This window comes from Giraffa tippelskirchi, chromosome 2 (assembly GCF_054371585.1).
Source record: "Giraffa tippelskirchi isolate mGirTip1 chromosome 2, T2T-mGirTip1v1.2.pri, whole genome shotgun sequence".
Taxonomy (NCBI): Eukaryota; Metazoa; Chordata; class Mammalia; order Artiodactyla; family Giraffidae; genus Giraffa; species Giraffa tippelskirchi.
In genome coordinates this window covers 87,175,329-87,188,060 of record NC_137276.1, presented here as the reverse complement: position 1 = coordinate 87,188,060, position 12,732 = coordinate 87,175,329, and the positions used below count along the sequence as shown (strand labels likewise).

At 35.6% G+C, this 12,732-nt stretch overlaps 1 long non-coding RNA gene across 1 annotated transcript in view; it reads left to right on the top strand.

The window, feature by feature from the left end:
• LOC145539813 (uncharacterized) overlaps positions 1 to 12,732 on the top strand; it is a 373,122-nt gene that overhangs the window by 313,708 nt on the left and 46,682 nt on the right. Inside the window, exon 8 of the long non-coding RNA XR_014077971.1 lies at positions 1,190 to 1,288. This is a non-coding gene — a long non-coding RNA (uncharacterized LOC145539813). The remainder of the gene's footprint in view (positions 1 to 1,189; positions 1,289 to 12,732) is intronic.

Genomic DNA, 12,732 nt, shown 5'->3' with positions numbered 1-12,732 from the left:
TTCACTTTCACTTTCATATATATGTATGTGTGTATGTGTATATATATGTATGTATGTGTATATATATATATATATAACAATATTGCAAGTTAATGTTGCAGGTAACATTCAAAGCCAAGATTCTAAAGCAGACTGCCTGGGTTTAAATTGGGTTCCTTCACTCACTAGTTCTGTGACCCCAGACTCATTACTTATCCTCTCTGTGTCTTAGTTTTATCAGCTGTTAATGGGGCAGGTCTACCTATGTCACAGGGTTGTTTTCAATATTATATGAGTTTATATTCATTAGTACCTGGCACCGAGTAAATGCTAATCAAGTAGGAGTTTGTAAAACTCCTATTCAAAAAAGGATAATAAAAAAATAATTCACCTGTTCATTGGAATTGCCAGATCATGGTTAACATTTACAAACTTTCTATTAAAAATGAAAAAAAAAATCTCCTCAGAAAATATACGCATATCTAATAAAACACTGATTCTGTGTTTTAGGTATAGAAACAAAGTTGCATTCCATATTGTTTCTGTTTTCTTAGTTATTATAACTTTATAATAAATATTTTCAATATTGTCAGAGTCAGCTTCTAGTAATACTCTGAATAAAATATCCTTTCAATTTTTTTAAGTCATGCTGAATACTAACTCTGGTGACATACACACTCTCATGAACGGCGAACATGTTTTTCATTAGAATAAGATTAGGCTTAAATGCAGTATCTTGGTGTATATATGTGCCATGCTATTTGCCGCAAATCGCCACAGTACAGAGCACAGCGGTCATCTTAAAGTGACACTGCAGACAATATTCCAGGCACTTGATTTTCAGTTCATTTGTGGGGCATTGGACTAATTTGGCAGCAGTACTGAAGTCACATTCATTTATAGGCACTTCAGAGGCATCCACACAACATCCCTTAATTGCATTACAATGGCCTGCCATTGCCATGTGTTTATCGATTTCAGTTCTTAAAAGCCTTTTCTATGATCATCTGTAAACTCCTTTGATTTACAGTCATCTGTCTACATTTGGAACAAAAAAAGCTGAGTGCTAAAGATAGATAGGAGAGCTTGATAATATTTCAACTGACTGATAACTGGCTTTTTACCTAGAACTTATGAACCATAATTTTTGACCTATTATGATATTGCCATAGCTTTATTCATTCTGATATTAGGATCTGGAATTTTACAGGTATGCCATCAGCATCAGCAGACAAGTTCTTCTATATTGAAAGCAGTATGTCCGGGCAGTTCATAATTGTACTTGCAGCATTATTCACACAAGCTTCCAGTAAGTCTAATTACTTCTTCAAATTGGCCTGAAAAGCATTTAGACAGTAGGGCTTTCCATTGGCTCAGAAGTCATTTGATCTCTTTATGACTTCCCTGAGCTAGCATCAGCCATTTCAGATTAGCTCTGACTGTGAAAAAGACAATGGTACATCTGTTTTTTCATTTGTTTTTTAATGGGAAAAAACACCTTCTAGTAAGGCAAACTTCATATCCTTACTTATGTAAGAGTTATGTGTAACCCTTTATAATATATAAATGAGAGTACTCATAGGAAAAAAAAAAAGGTTCATCAGAATCTAATTTTGAAACTAGAAAATGTACCCAGATCAATTTTAGTATTATACAATCTGATTATTTTGAGGTGTGTGTGTGTTTAAAATGAGAGAAATACTACCAAGTTAGTTCAGGCAGACTTTAATATCCTAAATATAAATTTTAATAGTAATTTAGAAAGTTTATAAATCATATTTTTAAGTAGTGATAAAACTAAAATTCACTCTGAGGGACATGATCTTTGCCTTCTTGGAGTTTGAAAAATACCATATTTTTTTATTAGCAGATTACCATCTTAATATCCTTAAAAATAAAAAATACAGGTGGTTTGCAGTTATTTGGGAATATTTGACAAACACTGATAATAAAATTAGAAAATACATAAAATTTTAGTTTATTTGTTCTAGTATTACATGAATTCAGAGATTGATTCTGTATTTAAGTCATAACATTTGAAATACTTATAGATATTTAAATACTCATGACCTAGCTACTATTTATGTGTATATTTACATATATATACACACAAAAGTGCTTAATTTCTGTTTTGATTATTCCAAGTTCATGATAAACCTCAAAATATCTCATATAATGACAATTATAACTCAGTGAAGATCAATATAAAATTAGTTTAAGAGATTTCCTTTTCTCCAATGTTTATGACTGGGAAAGCAAATTAGCTAATATCTGATAAAGGAGGATTGTGCATGCAAGTCTTCTGTCATTTACACTCATCTCTGCTGCTGCTGCTAAGTCACTTCAGTTGTGTCTGAATCTGTGTGACCCCATAGACGGCAGCCCACCAGGCTCCTCTGTCCACAGGATTCTCTAGGCAAGAATACTGGAGTGGGTTGCCATTTCCTTCTCCAACACCTATCTCTGACTTCTCCATATTTTTTATAGTCTATATTGTCAAATTGAAAAACAAGTCAGTATCACTTGATTTAACAATTAGCTATTTAACACTCACCATATCCAGTCACTCTAGTAGATTCTAGGACTAATGAAAATATGATAATCGATATAGTAATAAAAATCAAATAGATTTGGGCCCCTACCCTCATAGGACTAACAGCATAGGAGACAGACATTTAAGAAAAAATTCACATAAATATACAACCTCTGTTTTGTGCTATGAAAAAAAAATTATAGTGATCTGTAGAAGGACCGCACTAATGTAATAAATTCAAAGAGCTTTCCTTAAAGAAATTCTGTTTTGTGTTCACTTCTGAAAAATGAGTTATAGTGAGTCAAGAACAGTGAAGGAGATCATTCTAAGTCCCTGAAGCCCTGAGAACAAGGAGGGAAAAAAAGTTAATATGACTCAACACAGAGAGGGAGATGGGAAATAGTATGAGATAAGACAGAAGTTAGGTATGGAAAGCCTCACAGAGCAGGAGGTTTTTAAAGAGCACTCTGGATGCAGAATAAAGAATGAACTCTTGGCAGGCAAAAAAAAAAAGGTAGGTGCAAGAACAGTTAGACTACTGCAGTAGTGCTGGGACAAGGAAATGATTATTGCTTGGAGCTGGATATGGAAGGCAGTAGAAATGGAGATGTGGATAATACTTAGGGATACTTAAAAGGAAGAATCAAAATTATTGGTAGAATTGAATATAGGAGATGAAAAAAGAGGTATGCAGGATGATTCCTAGATTTATGGCATACCCTCTTGAGGGATAGTGCTACCATGAACTGTGATATAGAAATCTAGGGAAAGACCAGAACAAGGGGTAAAAATACAGTAGGGGATATGGTATAAAACGAACAGCAAAAGAGATTCTTGCTTCAGTGTTGAAAAAAGTATAGGAATGGGAAGAATAAGGTCCAAAATATAGCAGAGAATAAGACCAGTAGTTCCTTGGTTTATCTTCTTGGAGGGTTTTAACCTTGAGAAAGGAAGGTATAACAAAAAGATGTTGAAAGAAACAAAAAGGGAAAGGGACTTTGGCTCATTAGATTAATATAAGATTAATAATTAGTATTAGATTAGTGTAAGTGGTGTTGTAAGATACAGGATTTGGATGTATTTCCTTTAATGTTAGGTTGTTTTTTCCATCAGTTCTTATCCCTAAACTGTACCCTTGCAGGAACTTGGAGAGCAGTCCCATGGCAAATAAACCTGGTATCTCAGTGCAATTAAGAAAAGGAAGGATTATTGTTCAACCATTCTAAACTGCACCTTGTTCCTCTCTTATATGAATGGGATTCGGAGATTCTCCCAGGCTTCTTGGGATGGGACGCACAGGAAGTAGTTGGAGCCTTCCAAAGGCACTAGAAAGGCTGAGGAGAGGGCCTTTTGGCCAGCATCTAGACCATCGGTATAGAGCAGAATTAGAGAGGATTGGTCATCTATGAGTGCTGAGAAGGCTCTGACGAACACTTGAGAAGTGGGCTAGTCCGTATGTTACAAAGGTTCAACAAGATGAGCACTCACCAGATGGGGCAACAGGATAATTACTAGAAGAGAGGTGGCTAAAGTGACCAGAAAATGCCTCGGTGACTAACAGCAAGCACCAGCAGAAATTTTTCTCAACTAGTACAACGTCCCTCTTATACATCAAATGCCATCTTGAGAAGGAAAGGAGGAAAGAAGTGAAAAGAGAAAATTGAGCATTTTGCTTAAAGTGACTATTTTCATTATCACATTGAGCTTAGACTACATGATTTACTGACTAAGATCTCTCTCCTCTCTCACAGTTCATGAGGTTCAAGAGGAAGATCAAATAACTTAAAGATATAATAAAGAAATGTTTTTTCCTTATATAGCTGAACATGCTGCAAGTAAATTTAAGCCTGTGCATTTAAATATGGGATAAAATTGAAGATTCATTACTCAGGCAAAGATTCAACGACCGGTGAATACCATGGACATCTTTTAATGGGTCTTACTTCAATAGGATTTTGTCTGCAAAAGTAAAGTTAGAGGTACTATAATAACGTGGGGAGTGACACTCATGGTGCAAATCCTCAGCTCTTGATAGAGGTATTAGACACCAGATCTTTACAACTACATGTATTTTATGATTAAGTTTTTTGAAAAAATTAGTAGAAAAATCTTTATAAATGTAACAGGAACATTATTTGCAATTCAATTTTTGAAAGAATTGTTCATGATTTATTTCCATTGCTTCCACATCCATTTATATGTGTATATGAATGTATTAATTATACTAAAGAGTCTCTTGATGAGGGTGAAGGAGGACAGTGAAAGAGCTGGCTTAAAACTAAATATTAAAAAGACTAAGATCATGGTATCTGGCCCCATTACTTCATGGCAAATAGAAAGAGAAAAGGTGAAAGTAGTGACAGATTTTTCTTCTTGGGCCCTAAAATCACAGTGTATGGTGACTACAGCCATGAAATCAGAAGACGTTTGCTTGTTGGCAGAAAATCTATGACAAACCTAGACAGTGTGTTGAAAAGCAGAGACATTACTCTGCCGACAAAGGTCCGTATAGTCAAGGCTATGGTCTCCTCAGTGGTTATGAATGATTGTGAATGCTGGACAGTAAAGAAGGCAGAGTGCTGAAGAATTGATTCCTCTGACATGGGGTACTAGAGAAGACTCCTGAGAGTCCCTTGGACAGCAAGGAGATCAACCAGTCAATCTTAAAAGAAATCAATCCTGAATAGTGCTTGGAAAGGCTGATGTTGAAGCTGAAGCTCCAGTATTTTGGTCATCTTATGCAAATAGCTGACTCATTGGAAAATTCTCTGATGCTGGGAAAGACTGAGGGCAGAAGGAGAAGAGGGCATCACGGGATGAAATGATTGGGTGGCTTCACCAATGCAATGGACATGAACTTGGGCAAACTTTGGAAGATGGTGAGAGACAGGGAGGCCTGGAGTGCTGAAGTCCATGGGGTTGCAAAAAGACATGGCTGGGCAACTGAACTATGACAACAACAATGTATGTATTACATGACCAAGTGCATGATTTCTAGGTATAGAAATGTAGTCACAAGCAGATTCTTTTCCCTCAAAATTCCTAAGCCTTTACGATGAAATATTGCTGAAATATATATAAGCTTTATTGACAGATGGTCTCCTATCTTCTGAGAACTTGCAGGAAAGAAAAACAAGATCCCTAGTCTTATGGGCTGAATATTTGTGTCCCCCCACCCAATTCATTTGTTGAAGCCCTAAGCCCTTGATGTTTGATGGTGTTTGGGGCGGGACTTTGGGAAGTAATTAGGTTTATGTGAGGTCATGAGGGTAGGGCCCCCATGATAGAATTAGTATCCTTACAAGAAGAGGAAGAGACTATAGCTCTCTGTCTCTTGTCCAAGTGAGGACACAGTGAGAAGGGGGCTGTCTACAAGCTAGAAACAGAGCCCTCGCTAAGAACCTGTCGATACTGACACCCTAATTTTGGACTTCCCAGCCTCCAGAATGTGAGAAATAAATCTGTTGTTTAAGCCACCCAGGCTATGGTATTTGGTAACAGTAAATCAAACTGACTAAGCTTGAATGTGCTTAGTCACTCAGTCATGCCCAACTCTTTGCAACCCCTTGGACTATAGCCCACAAGACCCTTCTGTCCATGGGTGTTCTTCAGGCAAGAATACTGGAGTGGGCTGCTATGCCCTCCTCCAGGGGATCTTCCCAACCCAGGGATCAAACTCATGTCTCTCGCATTGCAGGCGGATTCTTTACCATCTGAGCCACCGGGAAAGCCCACATCTAGTCAAAGAGAGTTAGTAGTTGCACTTTCCTACTCTTCCAGGACACTTTCCTAATGGCATAGAAGGAGTGAAGGGAACCCCACAATTATCTGTCTTGTTTGACCAAAGGAGGGGCCACATTTATATTAGCAGGTCTAGCTATGAAGATGGTGTGTTGAGTCCAGTGGTCTGTATACATCCTTTTGCTTTTGACCATCAGAGAAAATTGGTCATAGAACCTTCAGTTTTATGGTGTCAGCTGGGTTTAGTCTGGCCAAGAGTGGCAAGGCAATAGGATATATACTTCCTGATCACATCAAGGATGGTCCAGGAGCTATGGATTCCAGAGCAAACTAATCCCCCAGGTCACCTAAAACATAAAACTAAAAGCCAATCACATACTTAATGTTTCTAAAGTTATGGGGGTCTTTAATTCTACTGGTTATATGGTAACCAAATTGCTTAAACCCATTTAATATCTAAGTCTTTTGGGCTTGAATTTCTCTTGTTGATTGGTGACCAAAAAATTTCCATTCTAACATGACACTTGCTTGAGGAGCCCTAGGCCTCAGAGAAAAAGATTTGTTATAGCCAACCATAAGTGAAAAAACATATGCAGACAAAAATATATGAATAAGTTAAGATAAGGACATATTTATAATTTTGTTTCTTTTTTTACTTTGTTTCATGAACAGTTTTACAAATCAGTGGAATTTCTTCAAACGCACCGTTATTGAATGGATGCTAAAAATTTTATATTGTTGCACTATAAAATCCCTATTTTTGGACATATAAACTAATTTTAACATTGAATGCTATATATGTTGTTACATAAATGTATACATAAAGCATATGTATTATAAATACATATATGTATATTGCAAGTTCTAGTAGGTAACTGACCTTGCACATTTATCATTGTCAATGTCTCTGATTATGTTTGTAATATCGATTCCTAAATGTAGAGGTCTTGGGTCAAATAGTATTTCTTTTATAAAGTTTCTGAAACCTAGATCTAAATTGTTTTTAGGAAGGTTTTGTCCTATTTTTATTCTAATTATTTCTAATAGCAGTATTCAATTAATTTTTTTTATTCTCTAGTACTTCTGTTGTAAAACTTTATTAAGTATAACTTGGAATTGAGACACTAAAACTGTATCATGTGTTCTGTTAAGGTGCAATACTATTAGATAAAAAGTATACTGCATAACAAACAGATTTACTGACCTTGTTATTTGTATTTAATTCCAAATTGGTTAAGATTGACAGAGTTTAAGAAAGAATCTTAAAATAGGACGGAAAAAGTGTGACTTATTGATGAAAATATTATTAAAGTTTTAATCCTCATTAGTTTGAGATGAAAACAAGATGAACTTATTAATGCATAGAATACAAGAGACTTTTTGACTTGTAACATCAAGGATTTGTAAAAATTCACGTATAGAATTTAAAGTAAAATATATAGGATAAATGAACTGAACTTCATCCTGTTTTACTCTATGAAATTTTCTTTTGGGCATTGTTGGCATTATTTAGTCCATTACATAAAATGTTATTTCAGAATAAAATTTGAATATATTTATTAAAGATCTATTCTACATTATTAAGCAGTTATATGAATATAAAAGTTGAATAAGAATCAAATATAGATATTTTAAATGTAATATTCTGTGTTATCACTATGTTCTATGTTCTTTTAATAATTAGGTGCTTACTCTGATTTTGATAAAAGAAATGTTCAGGAATAAAATATTGTTGATGTTGATTAACTGCAGTAGTTTCCTGGAGACATGACATTTTATTCCTTCTGTTAGGCAGGTGTGTGCATGTCTTAGGCAAGGGTAAGGCAATTTAGCTGTGGTTGTGTGTCTGATTAGATTTACTTAATATGCATTTTTTCTCTATAAAGACAAATTTTATGTATATTAATAGCATACCTATTTCTGAAAACTTCTGAGCCTTTATTTTATGCTATATTCTCATTAACAGTTATAGTCATAGTTTTCGATAAGGAAACAAGCCGCTTCCCTAAATATGTGAACACACCATTTCAAAATATGTGTTTTCTATCATTTACCTATGATAAACATATTTTGCACCAGTAGAATCAGTGCATTGCCCTTTTCATTGTTATTGAACAATTATTTTTCTGTGCACTGTTTGGCTCGACAGTACCAGTTTGATGATTACAGGTTTGAATTTGTTCACAAACTAAGAAAATAATAGGTTCTTTTGAAATAATAATAATTACAGGTAACACTCAGAGCCTGGCATTTTGCTTCACATATAATAATACTTTGAATATTCACAGGAAATTTGTGAGATAATTATTATATGTACGTTCTATAGTCTAAGAAAATGAGGCCACAGAGAGGCTGTGTTGCTCAGCCAAGAACATATAACTATGAAAGAATGAAGTTAGTATTTCATCTAGGCTCTTAACCATGTTCTCTTATGTTTCACACCCTCAGGTACTCAGGTAGGCATCTCCTGCTACATTGTCACTCTTGTCAACTGTCACCGGTGCTTATCATTTGCACCTTCTCATATCTCTCTCATCCATACCTATGCCATATCTGGTACTCTAATTTAGGCTGTCATCACATTTTGCCTTGATATCTGAATAACATCTTCAATTTACAATTCTTTTAAATACAGACATCAGAATAACTTTCTTGACTTGCCCTCATAGTCAAAGCACTCAACAACTAGAAACATAAGGAAACTCTTCAACCTTTTAAATGGCATCTGTGAAAAACCAATAGCTGACATTATACTTGGAGAAGGAAAATGGCAACACATTCCAGTATTTTTGCCTGGGAAATCACATGGACAGAGGAGCCTGGTGGGCTACAGTCCTTGGGGTCACAAAGAGTTGGACACAACTTAGTGACTAAACAACGTCATACTTAATGGTGAAAAATAAAACCAAGGAGGTTTTCTCTTGCTTCTTTAACATTTTACTAGGAGATTAGCCAGGGCAATTAATAAAGAAAAATAAATAAAAAGCATCCATATTAGAAAGGAAGAAATTTTTTAGAAAAATCTATTTGCAGATGACATGATCTTATCTATAGAAAATCCTAAGGAAAGCACTGAAAAACTATTAACTAATAGTTCAGGAAGGTTTCAAGATACAAGGTCAGTACACAAAAGTCCATTGTATTTCCATATACTTGCAACAAAAAATCTAAAAATGAAATCAAGAAAAATAATTTCATTAACAATACTATCAAGAAGAGTAAACTACTTAGAAAAAACTTAACAAAAGGTACAAAACCTATAGTCTGAAAGCTATAAAACACTGCAGATATAGAAAAATGAATTTTATACTTTAAACTGGTAATGGTATAATATGTGAATTATATCCCAGTGAAGCTAGTAATATATAAAATTATACCTTTTTTGAAGTACTCCCCTCTCATAATCCTTCAAGTGTTGCAAATTTAAGTCAGAACACCTGTGAATACACTCAGGTGTTATGATCTGGACTTTCCAAGCTTTTATGATCTGGACTTTGCAATTTTGTCCTTTTGTGGGTCCATTCATACTGCATGAAAACTAAGTATGACTGTTACTCGTGTGTGTGTGTGTTAGTTGCTCAGTCATGCCCAGCACTTTGCATCAGGCTCCTCTGTCCATGGAATTCTCCAGGCAAGAATACTGGAGTCAGTAGCCATTCCCTTCTCCAGGGGATCTTACAACCCAGGGATTGAACCTGTGTCTCCTGCATTGCAGGAGATTCTTTACTGTTGGAGTCACCAGGGAAGCCCAACTGTTACTCATATATGCCACATATTTTCTCTCCTTCAACAAGAGATTTATCTCATCTTTCCATTCAAATCTTCTCTTTTAGTCTCATCTACTATGCCATTTCTTTTCTGAAAGAGGTGATTTTTTTATCTGTACTCAATTGCTCTCTCTCCTCTGAACCTTCACAGCAGAGTACCACTGTACCTCCGATAGCACCGGTCACTTTCTGTTTTCTACCATGGTTGAATCAACTTTACACAAAGTCCTTGAGGGCAGAGTCCTTTTGTAATATTTATTGTTTCACCTCCAAAAAATACTAAGACAACATGCATTATGTTGCACAATAAACATTTTGAATGAGTTGATTATTTATTAAAGAATCACAGAGAAAATGAATAAATTGAAATAGTAAACAAATGATCCTGGGAGTGAATGAATCTTACTTTTTCTTTAATCTTTCTAAGTGTGTTTTATGGCTATATATTCAGGGTTCTTAGTTGCAAGAAATAGAATTGACTGTGATTAGGCAGAAAATGAATTTTTAAAATTACATTCTCAGAATCTCCAAAATGGCCAGAGAGCCATGTTTTTTAGCAGTCTTGTCAGAAACAAAACCCAGTTAGAGAACAGAGGATGATGTAAACACCGTCCCCGCCAGCTACTCAGCACTTAAGAGAGTCAAGGTTGGATCACAAAGTCTATTAACATTACCCCCTAAAGAACCGGTCACAAGTCTCAGCTAGATTTTACAGAATTAATGTGTCCCTTCCTAGCACCCACTGTGAATACTACGCCTTTCGGAATCTATTGCTTGTGAAGAGCTAAATATGTTTAGCAAAGCATGAAAGAGCTCCAGTCATTCTTCAGTGGTCACCAGATCACTTTTAAGCATAAAAACTTTAAAGGTGTCATAGACCTTATATCTATAATTATGGATAAACATTAACCTCATGAAGAGTGAGGTACTGAAAGTTGGAAGTCTGTAATTACCCACCATGTAGATACACTGTCATAAGCCAGGGAGACACAGTCTCTAGGTTTCCGTGTCAGTGAACATTGAGCACCTTACAAGGTAATACTCCACAGAAATCAGAATCCAGAATCAGCCTTTGGATTTTTATGCTAACTTTGCCTGGGGGTGGACTAGGATGGATGACAGCTCAAGTTAAGCACAAGTGCAGTGGGCAACAAGCAGTCTCTCTTGTCATTCAGTAAATGAGGACAGAAATTATGTGACAAGGATGACCTTCAAGAAAATGACCCAGGGTACTTGATTATAATATCATTGGTCTTAGAAAAGTTCCCTCTTTAGTCATGTCCTTTTTGAATAACTGTCATATTTTCATACAGTTACTCACTGCAATAAAAAATTCAGATGGATATTCTAATCTTTTATTTAAAATTTAATAGTCTAAATACCACCAAAGGTTGAAATAGTAAAGCCTGATCATGCTGAAAGTGGCATTGTGAAATCATCTGATCTCTCTTAAACCTTGGTTTCCTCAACTCCAAAATAGATAAACTAAGAATGTATCATCTGATTGTCATGAAGACTGAATTAAATGAGATATATGTAGAGGATCTAAGAGAGTGTCTGGCTCAGAGTGGGCAATAAATAATTGGTTTTGTTTTTGTTCAGTCCCTCTGTCATGTCCAACTTTTTGTGACTCCTATGGACTGCAGCACGCCAGGCTTCCCTGTCCTTCACCATATCCCAGAGCTTGCTCAACTCATGTCCATTGAGTCGGTAATGCCATCCAATCATCTTGTCCTCTGTTGTCCCCTTCTCCTCCTGCCTTCAATCTTTCCCAGCATCAGGGTCTTTTCCAATGAGTTGGCTGTTCACATCACGTGGCCCAAGTACTGGAGCTTTGGCTTCAGCATCAGTCCTTCCAATGAATATTCAAGATTGATTTCCTTTAGGATTGACTGGTTTGATCTTTTTGCAGTCCAAGAGACTCTCAAGAGTCTTCTCAACATCACAGTTTGAAAGCATCAATTATAATTGGTGGATATAATTAATTACTTTAAGCATAACATCTATCAAATGAATTAATATTTGTAATTGTTTATTTTTCCTATGTAACTGTTTTCTGTGCATTATCTAAAGAAATAACAGAGGCATTGTGCTCAACATTTAACAGGTGGAAAAACTGAGACAAAAGTGTTACTTAACAAAGAAAAGTAGGAAAAACAGGGCTACAGTTCTATTATAATTACACTTTTTCTGCTAATGGGGAGAGTGAGAGTGGTATGTACAGAGGATGAAAAGAGTCATATTATAACTGGCATAAGAAATAAATAGAGTGAAAGAGGATAAAGTGATATTTGATATAAGAAGCTCTTACACAGGGATTTCTTTATAAAATTATAGATTTCTTGAGTATTAAAAGGTATCCATTGCTAGTTACCCATGGTACCTCTTTATCAAATACAATACTGCATTTTAAAATCCTTTGTAAACTGGCCATATGAGAAAAATGTAGCTTGTCCCCATATCTAACCTCATCTTTTTTTATGCACTAGAATTTTTTTGCTGAACACAGGGAACTACTTCATATTCTATCTTTGCCTGAAGATAGGTATAACCATGGGATAAATGTCTGGCTAATGTAATAGATCAGAAGTGCATGCAAATTCTGGGCAGTGCTTTTAAAGTGAGAGAATCAGCTTTCCATTTCCTCTTTTACTCATCTTGTTGGCCAGAATGTGACAGCAGGAGGCAGAAGAGTCTTCTTGGTCCATGAGA